The following is a 12,665-nucleotide window of genomic DNA, read 5'->3' on the forward strand; positions in this document are numbered from 1 at the left end:
GAAAATATCGATCAATAGTGGTTTAAGACAGGGGTGTGTGCTGGCCCCTCAACTTTTTGCCATTTTTCTAGTGGACCTTCCGACTGCCCTTTGTTAAGATGGAGAGAAGTGTGAGTCCCAGAATGAACGGTAAACCAATATCATGTTTACTGTATGCAGATGACTTGGTCATTTTAGATCAGACAGATGTAGGTCTCCAACAGAAGCTGAATGCATTCAGTGAATATTGTAGGTCTAAACATCTAACCGTAAATATGGACAAAACCAAAGTGTTATGCTTTGGGAAAAGAGAAGATAAATTTAAATGGTATCTAGGCCCAACAAAATTGGAAACAGTAAATGAATACAAATACCTAGAGATTTGGATTGAAGGGTCCCTGAAATGGCACACACATATGGTGGCACTAAAAGCTAGAGCCCTTACATTGGAGAGTGGTTTGAAAAATTGTGACTATGGAGAGTTGTCCCACCATCTTATGTAGTAAGCTTTTGGTACCATAATACACCACAATTACAATATGGTGCAGAAATACTCTGCATTAGTGGTAAAAGTGGGTGGGATATTGAGGAAGGGAAGTGAATAAAGAATCAATTTTCCCTTCCAGGCTCATCCATGATACAAGCAATAGGAATGGAGACGGGAATGAGCTCATGCAATATATAGGCCCAAATGGCATTAATAGGATTTTGGGAAAAACTGGGCTAGAGTGAGGAACAGAAAGTGTCCCAAAGGTGTAAGAAAGAGATCCTGCAAAGTGTTCTAAAATGGGCCGAAGGAGTTAGGAAACAAATTAAAACGGTATGCGGGAATATGAATGTGAGAGTATGCCTACAGGCGTTACAAGTAGAAGTTGCCAAGGGGGAATTAAGTAACCTAGGTAAGGAACTATCTCGGGAAAAGGATTGGCAGTTCTTGAGAGAAAAAAAATCAGTTCAATTTATGTTAAGCTCCTGGCAGAAAGAAACCCGGTCCCCTTACTTGGATATATTACCAAATCGCTGGTTTAGGTGTGAATTATTGAGAATAAGAATTGGTATAAATCCATGGGTAACAAACAAGAGAATAAAAAGGGAAATGATCCATCCTGATGGGAAATGTACTTGCGACTTGGGTACAAAATGTGATACTCTGCATATATTAGTGGACTGTTTAAAAGTACTACCCTTGTGGAAACTAATCCTACGCCCCATCCTTTTAAAATACGGAATCAAGAACTGTGCCCAAGCCATGGAACTTCGTGTTGATATGTGTAATCTAGATATTGAAATATCTATTGGAAGGTACATGACTGCTTGGAGAAATAAAACGTATCACGCACTTGGGTAACTAATAATTGAAAGCCATAATGTCAATGGAGTAGGAGTTTACTTTGATGCTGGTAGAAGAATTTCAGACAGGAAAAACCCTTGCTGGAAGATTCATTTTTATAGAATATGAAGTGTTATGCGTCTCATTTTAATTCTATCTGAAATATGGCAATGATGATATGTTTAAATTGGATTATTTAAGGATTATTGTTTTAACTAAAATTGATGGCGAAATTATTTATGATATTAGAGTTATATATAAATTGATATCTTTTTGCACTGTTTAAAGACCAACGGTCTAAATAAACATTACTTTGAATGACTAACAAACTGCTTTTTAATGCAGCTTGTTATTTGTTTGTGTAACTTTTATGTTTTAATTAACTATATAAATTAGTGATTGATTGACTGATTAAAATGTCCTTTAGCATCACATAACACACTGGCCCTCATGTTGGTTTTTCAGACTCCCTGAAAGTGGATCAGTAGCTAACAGTTACTGGCTGACAGTTACTGAATGTTCTGCCTTTACAGTGCATCATTTATGATTTGTTTATGCTTTAGGATTGCTCCTTGTGCTTACTGCTGGTCTCTTCATCTTGGAGGTCAAGGCAGATGGCTTTTCAATTATTTTGTGAGCTGGGTAACGCACAAGAGGAGGCGGTCACCGCAGGAACTCAGCTTTGCGCAGTCCATGACTCATGCGCAGTGTCAGAAGGACTCTTCATTAGAGGTGACAGTAGGAATAGAAGAGGGTGGGGGTACGTGCAAAAGCTGCAAACGGCATGTGCTGGGAGCCGCAGTGACTTAGGAGAACCTTGGATGAAGTAGATGGTCAGTCGGCGCAAACTGTCAAGAGCTGGAATCGGGATTCGGCTTGAACTATCATTGGTCTCAAAGTAGCAGAGAAATTCAAGGGACGTTTTGCAACCACCTGTATCCACGATTCAACCATCATGTCAACCAATTCAATTGACACAGTATTACAAATGCAACTGTACGGCTTAGTGCAAGAAAAAAAAGAAAGTAGACATAAACAGTGACCAATTTATGGGCCCGATTCACAGAACTAACTTAAGACAAAATCCTAAACTGACTATCATTTTGGTATTCACAGAAGGCTTTACTCATTTTGGTATTCACAGAAGGCACTTACTCATTTCGGTATTCACAGAAGTTAGGAGTCCTAGCTTTAGGACTCCTAAATGCCTTCTGTGAATACCATAAGTCTTAAAGTTAGGATTTTCTCAGTTTAGGAGTCCTAAAGTTAGGGAGTCCTAACTTTACTACTCCTAAACTGAGAAAAATCCTAACTTTAAGACGTTCGGTATTCACAGAAGGCATTTAGGAGTCCGAAACTTAGGACTCCTAACTTCTGTGAATACCGAAATGAGTAAGTGCCTTCTGTGAATACCAAAATGAGTAAGTGCCTTCTGTGAATACCAAAATGGTAGTAAGTTTAAGATTTTATCTTTAGTTAGTTCTGTGAATTGGGCCCAAGGTATGTAGTTTTCATAACCAGGTGACAATGGCAACCATGTTAATTGTGTTAACTTTTATCACTGACAACCATAGAGCTTTCAGCCACACATCATATCTTTAATCTCCTCCTTATCAAGCGTCTTATCTTTTCCATGGGCAACACAAATACCCATGAAGGACTAGGAGAATGGTTGAAGGTCTACAAAATTGCCATTAGGTGTGGCACTGCGACTGCGAAAAAAAACGCACTTCCACATTGTTTGAGGAAGGTAGGTTTAAGAATATTTCATACCTTGCCTGAACTAGAGAGTCATGAAAGCAGAGATAAGGGCATGAAACACCTTGAAACACATTTTGAATTAGTAACTAACATACTTAAATGTTACACATTCTTTTTAAGAAATCAAAGTGAAAATTAATCCATGGATAAATGTGTTGCCTGCCTAAGGAGTTTATTAGTGAACTTTAAGTTTAAGGAATGCTGGATGAATATATAAATGTTCAATACATGGTCCTTTGATACAAGACAAATAACTGAAAAATGTGTAGTATACGTGAATGACAAGAAACAAAATGTGGGTGGTAGAACGAAAACAGTGAAGTGACAACAAACAGAAAAGAGAAGGGAATAAAGTTAGAGACAAAATTAAGAATGTTTTCAAAGAGATACTGGATCCTATAAAATATTAAAGTTTCACTGAGGAATGGTAAAAGAGATATGGAATGTTTATCAGCAGAGTAGATGACAGGGGATGTACTGCCTGGAAGCAATGTGTGTGAAGTGCTGCTTTAGGCTGAATTTATTCCCACGTCTATTGCCTTCTAATCATGGCTGTTTCAAGGATTGTCCTTTTGTGATTGTGATAATGTTTCAGCTAATGATACCTTACACGTTGTCATGATTTGTCCAAAATATAATCACTTGGAATTTAAACTCACACAACCACTTTTAAAGCTTATGAATTGTTACTCAAGGTAGAACTGCATTATTGTATCTACAGTTTTTAAATACACTCACAATCATTTTAGTTTTTTTACTTTACATATCTGGGGTTTATAAAGCAAGCGTAATTTTAACTTGTGCTGATGCTGATCTGTGAGCTCTGTTTTTACTGTGTTTGTCTTTTATGATTTTATTCTTAAAATCGAATAAAGAATATTTGATTGATTGATTGGTGTGTGAAGTGCCAAAAGTTAAACAATATGTAAGAGTGTGGAGGAGTGGTCGCATTCGAAAGGGGATAGATTGGATAAATAGTGAGGAGAGAGGTGATGATGATACTGTGTGCCCTGAATGTGGTAGGAGACCCAGATTAAGATGACATTAAATAGACCAGATGCAATATAAGCACAAACAAGAAGCAAATTGAGATTTTAGTACACTCTGGGGCAAAATATACCATTACAGACCTGGGATTTTATATCAAATGCGCTAAACAAGCTGTATAATTGCTACCCTCCATTGTTACACTGGAAGGATATAGAGGTGCAGCAATTAGCACAACAGGATATTTCATGGCCAGCATTACATTTAAAAACAGGAGAGTGACATGCAGTTAAAGCCAGAGGCCAAAGTCCAAATTTAATTAGTAAAATAGCTGTGCATATGACTTGGAGGGGAAATTTAGCTTTCGGTATGCAACTGTGCCGGCCCCTCAGGGGGAGCCCCGAGTAGCTAGGCGAGTGGCAGTGTGCTCCTGCTCCCGTAGGTCTACAGGGTTTGGGTGCAAGGGTGGCGGGGGCTCCAAGTTTGGAACTGGTGACCATCTGGGGATAGGACTACGTAGGACCTTAATTACCTTTAAATAAAGGAAATAAATTAAATAAGGAAAATCACAAGACTGAGGAGTGGCGGTGGCCGTACAGCACTTCAGTATCTTGTCAGCTACTGTAACGGCACAGCAGAGGTAAGTGAATTAGATATAATGAATCAGTAGGGAAACATTTAGAATATAAAAGGAATATAAAAAAATAAAAGGAAGTCCCAATTGATGCGCTGTTGCGGCAGATGGTTTGTTAACAGCTTTGCAGTGGTTTATAAGGTGGATGGGGAGTTTTCCACGAGGTGCGTAAAGCAGTCAGACTGCAAATAAGCACTGGAAGAGCATTGTGGGGGGTGCTGAAAGATAAAAGAAGGGCTAATAAGGTAAACCTAAGACCACTACCTCAGTCACCAAGCAATGGCGCCTGGAAAACAAAAATTACAAAAATGGCGAAATGGGCTCTTACAGACGGATCTTGAGGCTTCAATAAAAATTGGGACACTGCCAGAAAGTGTGGGGAATCCTAAAGAAAAAGAGAAAAGGCCAATGAGGAGAAACACAAAGAAGAAACCTGTACCAAAAAGCCCACAGTATGGAGAGCAGGGGGGGTGTCTGTCTCCAAATCAATCAAGGACTTTGTGGGCAACCATTTTAAGAAGAAACAATCCCCATTAGAAACATTGAAAACTGGAGATGTGCAGCTATTAGAGAATGCGAATGCAAACCAATGTGATCAAGAGTCAAACTCAGCCATCATAAATTATCAAAACATTTTAAGCCAGGATGAATCTACCATGGAACCAAGACTGTCCTCATCACTGCTGCTTTTTACCTCTCAAGATAAAGAAGTGACTCAGCAGGTGGAAAATAGTACTGTATCGAGTGATTGAGAACACAGAAGAGTCAACTCAAAATACTATGCTAGATTAGATATCTTGGCTACACCCTCAGCCTCAATGCTGGACACAATGCTAATGTTGCAAAAAACTTTGCAAGGTTTACTAGAAGTTACTATGCTGAATAATTATATTTTAAAACCCCAAAAAGATCAGCTACAGACATTGTGGGAGATTTAAAAGCTATTCTGGACCATATGCAATCAATAGTAAGACCTATCTTCGAAAATCAGAATATGCGAAGTGCTTGGGAAACCCTACAGTCAGCCGAGTTGGAGAGTGTGTACATATCCAGATGCCCTATGTTGATAACAAAAATGGGGGAAATCATTGAGGTGTAGGCAACATGTCCTGTGGTAAAAATAGGGAGGAAGGCCCGGCAACAGGGGAAGGGGAAGGAAACGAAATGGCAGAAAGGAAAAGAGGGAGCAAATCCCCAACCAGTGAACACTCAAAAGGGGAGAACCTCTGGAAGTGATTTAAAGAAATCGGTAAAGAAGGGGACCATTGGGGAAAAGGGGATGGAAGCCCAAGTTGAGAAAATGAATGATCAATTAAAACCCCCACTTAAGAATAAAAGGGAGGAAAAGATGTACAAGCCACAGAAAAAGGGCTCCGGAGTAAATGAAAACACCAGAGATAAGGTGGCCAGAGGAGGAAAGTTACATACAACACTCAAAAAAATAATGGGGGAGGAAAGGGGGAACACTCTCAATGTAGATAATAAGGGTATGGATAATATGTGGTTGTATTTTGAATGATTCCGACTAGAGAGTGGCAAGAAAGAAAAAAATAAGAAAGCTTCAAAGTTTAAAGGAAATAGGAACCAAGGATATTAGACAAGTGGGCTTTACCGAGAATAGTAAAGGAAACAAAGTCAAAAAGGTTTTGAGGTACTCAGGGCTGGTAAAGGTGGCTATTGTAAAAGCAGAGAAAGAGGTATTGGAGAAAGGGATAAGATTAATCCAGAAACAGAATTGGACGTGAAAAGATACCAAGGTACAGCTTTTATGAAGTCCATGCTGATAGATCCAGAGTGTGAGGAAAAAGCAAATATTGAAATTAGTGTAGGCACTGCAGGAATCAGCAATCATTGGGGTAACTGGAGCCTTGAAAACAGCTTGGTAGGCCCTTTCTCACCAGCCCTGGAGGAGGTGGGTTGCTTAAGTGAAATTGATTAGGATATTGTGTCGCCACACAGCTTCGGAATTGTAAGATGGAACATAAATGGGCTTGGAAGAATGTCAAAACTAGAAAGCCTTTAAAAGTTAGCCAAACATTTGGAGATTATGTCTTTGCAAGAAACATGGTTGTGCGACGAAACCCATATAATTGAAGGGTTTGTTCAACTAAATAGGCCTGCGAAGAAAAAACAGCAGGTATATCCTGCAGGGGGATTATGACCCTAATATCCACCAAGATTGCGAAAAAGGTGGCATCTATAGCTGTAAAATGTAAATGGTTACTGGCTTGCAGAGTAGGCTTGTTGGAACCTGATGTCAAGTATGATAATATGGTAACTATGAATGAATATATGTAGTGGGGGGAGCCCAGAAGAGTACATGATAGAGATGGGGCATTTTAAGGAAGATGTGGACTGTTTATGTGAAAATTGTGACAACAATGTGCTTATTCTAATGGGAGAGCTTAACCATAAAATTAACCCAAAAATGATAGATCCCTTGTTTAAAGAAGTACTCCGCTCATATAAAATAAGTATGGCTAGTTTCCCTGAAGGTAAACCATCCCAACGAGACATAGCATTAGGGAAGTACCTGGGCACGAAGGTTTTGTTTGGTCTGAATGGCAGGATAGATACTGATTGCCCTTTTAAGCAAACGTTTAAAGTAGACTCCCAACCCTGCTCAACCAAGACATCTTCCTACACGCCTGTAACTTTGAAAAAATGAAAGGGTTTGGTGTAACACAAAGAGTAGAAAGTGATCACGATCCACTGATACTAGGAATAACTTTAGGAAAAAAGAGCTTATGAGATAAAGTAATCCCCAACAACTAGTTTCTCAAAGCGAATAACTACTAGATTAACTGTGAAATGTCCAACAGAATTTAAGCCCAGGGAACGTCAGGGTACAAAAAACTTGAGAGTATGAAGAAATGATTAGACAAGTGGGTCACAGACGCTGTTTGGGGCAAACGTGAGCTGATGACCATCAACACCGTAGCCTGCCATACCTGGGGTCCTGACGCTGTTGGTCTCCCCTGTCGCCTCTGCCAGCACCACCGTGCGGCCGCAGTGGGGGGAGACTACAGCTCCCAGGCTGCACAGCGGTCCCGCCCACTTCACAGCAATCCCGCGCCCGGAGGCGCTTAAAGAACAGAGGCTTCCTCCGTGTCGCGGGACGCTTGCGGCGGCCCCGGGCCAAGACCGGTCAAAGGGCGGGCCGTCTGAGGCCGTCCGAGGCAGGAGGAGGCAGGGCTGGGCCAGCCCCCTGACAACCTATCATGGGTAAGCGCAAGAAAGCTACTAACGCTGAGGAGGGGTGGAAGAAGGCCAAGGTGCCTAGACACTCGGAGACAATCATTTCCTATCTTTCTTCTGCTGTGGGGGCTCTCACAAAGGAAATTGCAAATGCAGAACAGGAGCTCGGCTTGGCCCCTTCGCCCCTCACAAACCAAACCCATGTTACCGAGACTGCCCAAGCGCCTCACATACCATTAGAGCCTGAGGTGGATGTGATAAATCCTAATAACATTATTGTACCGAATGTTTGTCTCTCCCCTGGCAAATCCCCATCCCGCCTTTGTTACAGTGTATCTGGGTTACTGGCCACGAACCGAAGAAGAACACAAAAAGGAGAAAAAAAGTAGAGGGCATTCCAAATATAGCCACTGTGACTAATGATAATCTTGGTGATCAGTTAGAGGCCTGTTTATTGCCCGTATTGAGCCTCTGTTATTGGGTACAGCGAAAGATATCGTGGAAACTTTGAACACTTGCCTTGCTGGTCTATTAAAGAAATGTGCCTTAATAGACACATATGTTAATAAACACACCCTAGTTCAGGAACCCCCTACGGTGGGCGTTGATCCTCTAGGCAAAAGAGCCAAGGAGGTAGTTAGACCCTCCACATCCACGGCGACCAGTGTTGGGGTGGCCCTAGATAACGCCAGGATCCGGGAATCCCATATAGGTTCCACTAGTAATGACACCATTTGCCCAAACCTAGGCCCCCTAGGTAGTTCTGTACCGCCACCAAGTCCAGTTATTAGTACGCTGGCAAGGGGCTGCCAAGTAAAATTAGAACTGCCCCCGGAGGCCGCCCCCTTGTTGCCACATTCATTGGAGTTGCCCCACTTAAAGAGGGAGAGCCTGAACCAGTTGTTGACCTAATAAATAAGGCTAGAGTCTGGTGTGCTGACTCTTGTAGCGGAGGGATGAACATTTCAAATAGGATCATTATGGCGAGAAGGGTGGGTTGGATTGGGAAATGCCCAAAGAACATAGAGGGGGACTGTATAATAGTGAACTTCAATAGCTCTGATTTGGCTGATAGGCTGTTCTGGGATGGCTCGGTGATCTCACAAACAGGGCAAATGAGACCGGTTCCCTTGGGATCTTTCTACCCGCCCCCAGACACACATTATGGGGCACGTTGCCCAGCCATGGTAAGGAGAGGTTGGAGCTCAGAACCGGGAGGTGCAAGACTAGTGGGGAAATCACGTAGGCATCCCCCAAAAGGGGGCGAGGGTGTCCCGGCGGCCCCCCGCCCCCAGACAACTTATACATCTGTTGAGGGGCGTGGGCCCGTCCTGAGCAACCGATTTGCCCTTCTTTCAGATATGGAGGAAAATGATTGACAGCTAGTCATGACGCCGCCTGTCACCTTCTAACCCTGATGTGACAGCGGGTTGTAAAATCATCAGCTGGAATGTAGCGGGTATTAGAGCAAAAAGGGCAGACTCAGCCTGGGTCGATTTCGTCGCTAGCCATGACATTATAGCTATTCAGGAATCTTGGGACCCTTCCTCTAGCTTCTGGATGGATGGCTTTACCTGATTTGCCGTCCCGGCCATCCCAAACACCGCGGACAGAGCAAAGGGGGGCCTCATCGCCCTCTTCTCGTTAAAACTCATGGGGACACTAAACCTGGTGGAGGCTGGCTCACCAAACCTCTTAATTGTTGAATGGGTAGTTTCTTCCACCCGCAAAATCATCTTAACTAATTTTTACAATTCCTGGGATAGGGACGATGGTAATGAACACATTATCTCTTTGGAAATTTTTTTATCCAACCTCAGTCAAAATATTTACACTAATTTTGAGCTCATCTTAATGGGCAATTTTAATATTCATCCATGTAATGATCTATGTTACGCAGGAGAGCATGAGGGCCCAGCAGGCTCGGTGGCTCCTCACTTTGAGCACACAAAGTCAGAAGAGGCCCTCGAAGAGTTGCTAGCCAATTTTAATATATTTGAACCGAGCAACACCGAGGGGGAGGCAAGAGCAATTACCTATAAGGGTACTGACCCCGGTTCAGTGATAGACTATATTTTTTTGACCCCTGGTATCCTACATAGGGTTGTGATCTATAAAGTAATTGTCTCAATATATAGTGATCACAACCCGGTGTTGCTTGAGTTGCACTGGGGTGACCCCATGGGCATCCAGTCCTGCCTCTCTCAAACGGCGCCTGCTCTACTTCCTAAGGACCAAGGGAGAAGGCTTAAGTGGGCAAAGGTAGTCCCCGAAAACTTCATCGAAGAATTGCTCCCCAAAATTGAGGGTAACATGGAGATTTGCCAGGATCTCAACGCTACCAATCTAGATATCATGGGGGCCTTTGAGTCAATATGCATACAAATCTCGAAAGATTTTGACGATTAAATCAGCTCAGGGAGGTAACAATCATCATAGATGGTTCGACTCTAACTGTTCAAGAGCTCACAGGGCATTAATACAAGCATTGAAAACTACCCTGAGAGATAAGGCAGTTATTGCCAACTTGAGGAAGGTGTACAAGTTAACAATCAGTGGAAGGAAAAATGACATAAAAAAGGCAGCATGGGAAAAACTACTCTCAACTGATGTACTGCGCGATAGCACCCAGTTCTGGGCAACAATTAACCAGTCCTTTTTTTCAGACTCAGAAAACACAGTAATGAACTGTGTTATCTCTGATGACAAATGGCTTCGTGATTTTAGAGATGTTTATGGTGACTCAAATTCTGGCGCCTCATGTTGTCCTCTGGTGGTCCCCGAGTCTGCCCCTCTACTTTTCAACTATGATGAAGTGAAGAGAGCAATTTCGGAGACCTCAAAAAACAAGGCTCCGGGGCCGGATGGAGTACCGGCAGACCTTTATAGACACTCACCAAAACTTTGGGCCAAGGTGTTAACAAATGTCTTTTGCGCTGCCAATGGTAACACTTTCCCTGCCGCCTGGGCCACTTCAATCCTCGTGCGGATCTTTAAAAAGGGGCAGCGAGATGATCCGGCGTGCTATAGACCCATCTCCCTCTTAGACTCTGTGATTAAGATACTAGGCAGAGTCTTACTGTTTAAGTTAAGGGACAACATAGAGAGAAGTGGGGTGTTATCAAACATACAATATGGGCTTAGAGAAAAGAGAGGCACCCTGGATCAATGTTCAAACTTGCATCTTTTGATTTCAAAGTATACGGTAGCGAAGGAGGGGTCGTTATTTCTGGCCTTTATGGACCTCTCCTCGGCTTTCGATTTGGTGAACAGGGCTAAGTTGTGGCCAATCCTCTTGGAGATCGGGATTGACCCATCACTTGTAAACTTTATGGCGTCCCTTCACCGGGAGTTGTTTGGAACGGTTAGGGTCACCAAGGAGGGCAGGTGCACGAGTCGTTTTAAATCGGAGCGAGGAGTTCGACAGGGCTGTATTTTGGCCCCCCTCCTTTTCACCATCTACATTAATGGCCTGGGAAATTATTTAGATGTACCAGGGGTGGACAAGCCGCGTGTAGGAGACGCAACTATACCGGCTCTCCTATACGTGGATGACGCAGTCTTATTAGCTCGTACCGGAGTGGGACTCCAGAGACTGCTGGACCTATTCGGGGTCTTCATGGATCGGCTGGATCTAAAGATTAATGCGAAAAAATACCATTCGATGGTGGTTGGTAATCATAGAAATAAGTGTAAATCCAAAACCTTTGTGTGCAAGGGTGAGGTGGTCTCCAGGGTGGCCGTTTTCCCCTATTTAAGGGTTCTCTTCGATGAGAAGGGGACGTGGGCCCCACAAATCAAGGCTAAGAGCATATCCGTGGCCAGATCCACGTCAGCCCTTATGGGCTTTTCAAAATGGCTAGGGGCTAGGCTCATGGAGGCCCTTTTAACACCATCGCTGCTGGTCTTATTGCTCTACTGTCCTGGGCCATAATAAAAATGGGTGTGGTCATGACGAGCTCAGCTCGTCATGAGCCCAGGAGCAATGTACTGCATGACGAGCTGAGCTCGTCATGAGCACCGAAGGGGTTAAAAGTTTACAACACTAAATGCATGCCAATTGCCACATATGGTTCATCTTTATGGGGCTATGTATCTCATGAAAAGATCCAAAGAGTGGAAAATAGGTTTTTGAGATACCTTTTGTCTGTTCCCCAGTCCACCCCTACCTTTTCGATCCACTCTGAGGTGGGTCTGGATTACGTCACAGACAAGCTGAAATTGGCCCCATTAACATTCTGGGTAAAAACATGGCTCAATGGAGAATTAACTCTGAATCATGCTATCTTGAATGATGTTATGGCATTGGATTATGCTAAAAAATACCCTGGCTGGAATATCTGAGAAATGCTTTCACCCAGTTAGGACGCCCGGAGCTCTTTCTAACCCCATCTTGCATCAAGAGGGAGGATGTTAATTGGATCAAGAAGCACTTTATTGATAGGGCTAGATTGGCTCGTGAGGAGCATGAATTACTGAAACCTACAGTTAGATCGCATTATATGCTATCAATTTCCCCCTCACTTGAACCACATCTTAAAATTGTAACTAAACCCTTTCACAGATTTTTACTAACCAAATTTAGATTCAATCTGATACATCACTTCCTGGGTAGCTACCAATCGTGGGTCAAACCTGAAGATGGTCCGCCTTGTAACTGTGATAATTTCTCGCAACAAGATACCATGCATTTCATTATGTTTTGCAGGTTTTATTCGGACATAAGAAAAAAATATTTGTTACCAATCTTGAGAGAGGTCGGCTTTATTCAAGTCA

The sequence above is a fragment of the Lissotriton vulgaris genome, chromosome 9 (genome assembly GCF_964263255.1).
Source record: "Lissotriton vulgaris chromosome 9, aLisVul1.2, whole genome shotgun sequence".
NCBI lineage: Eukaryota > Metazoa > Chordata > Amphibia > Caudata > Salamandridae > Lissotriton > Lissotriton vulgaris.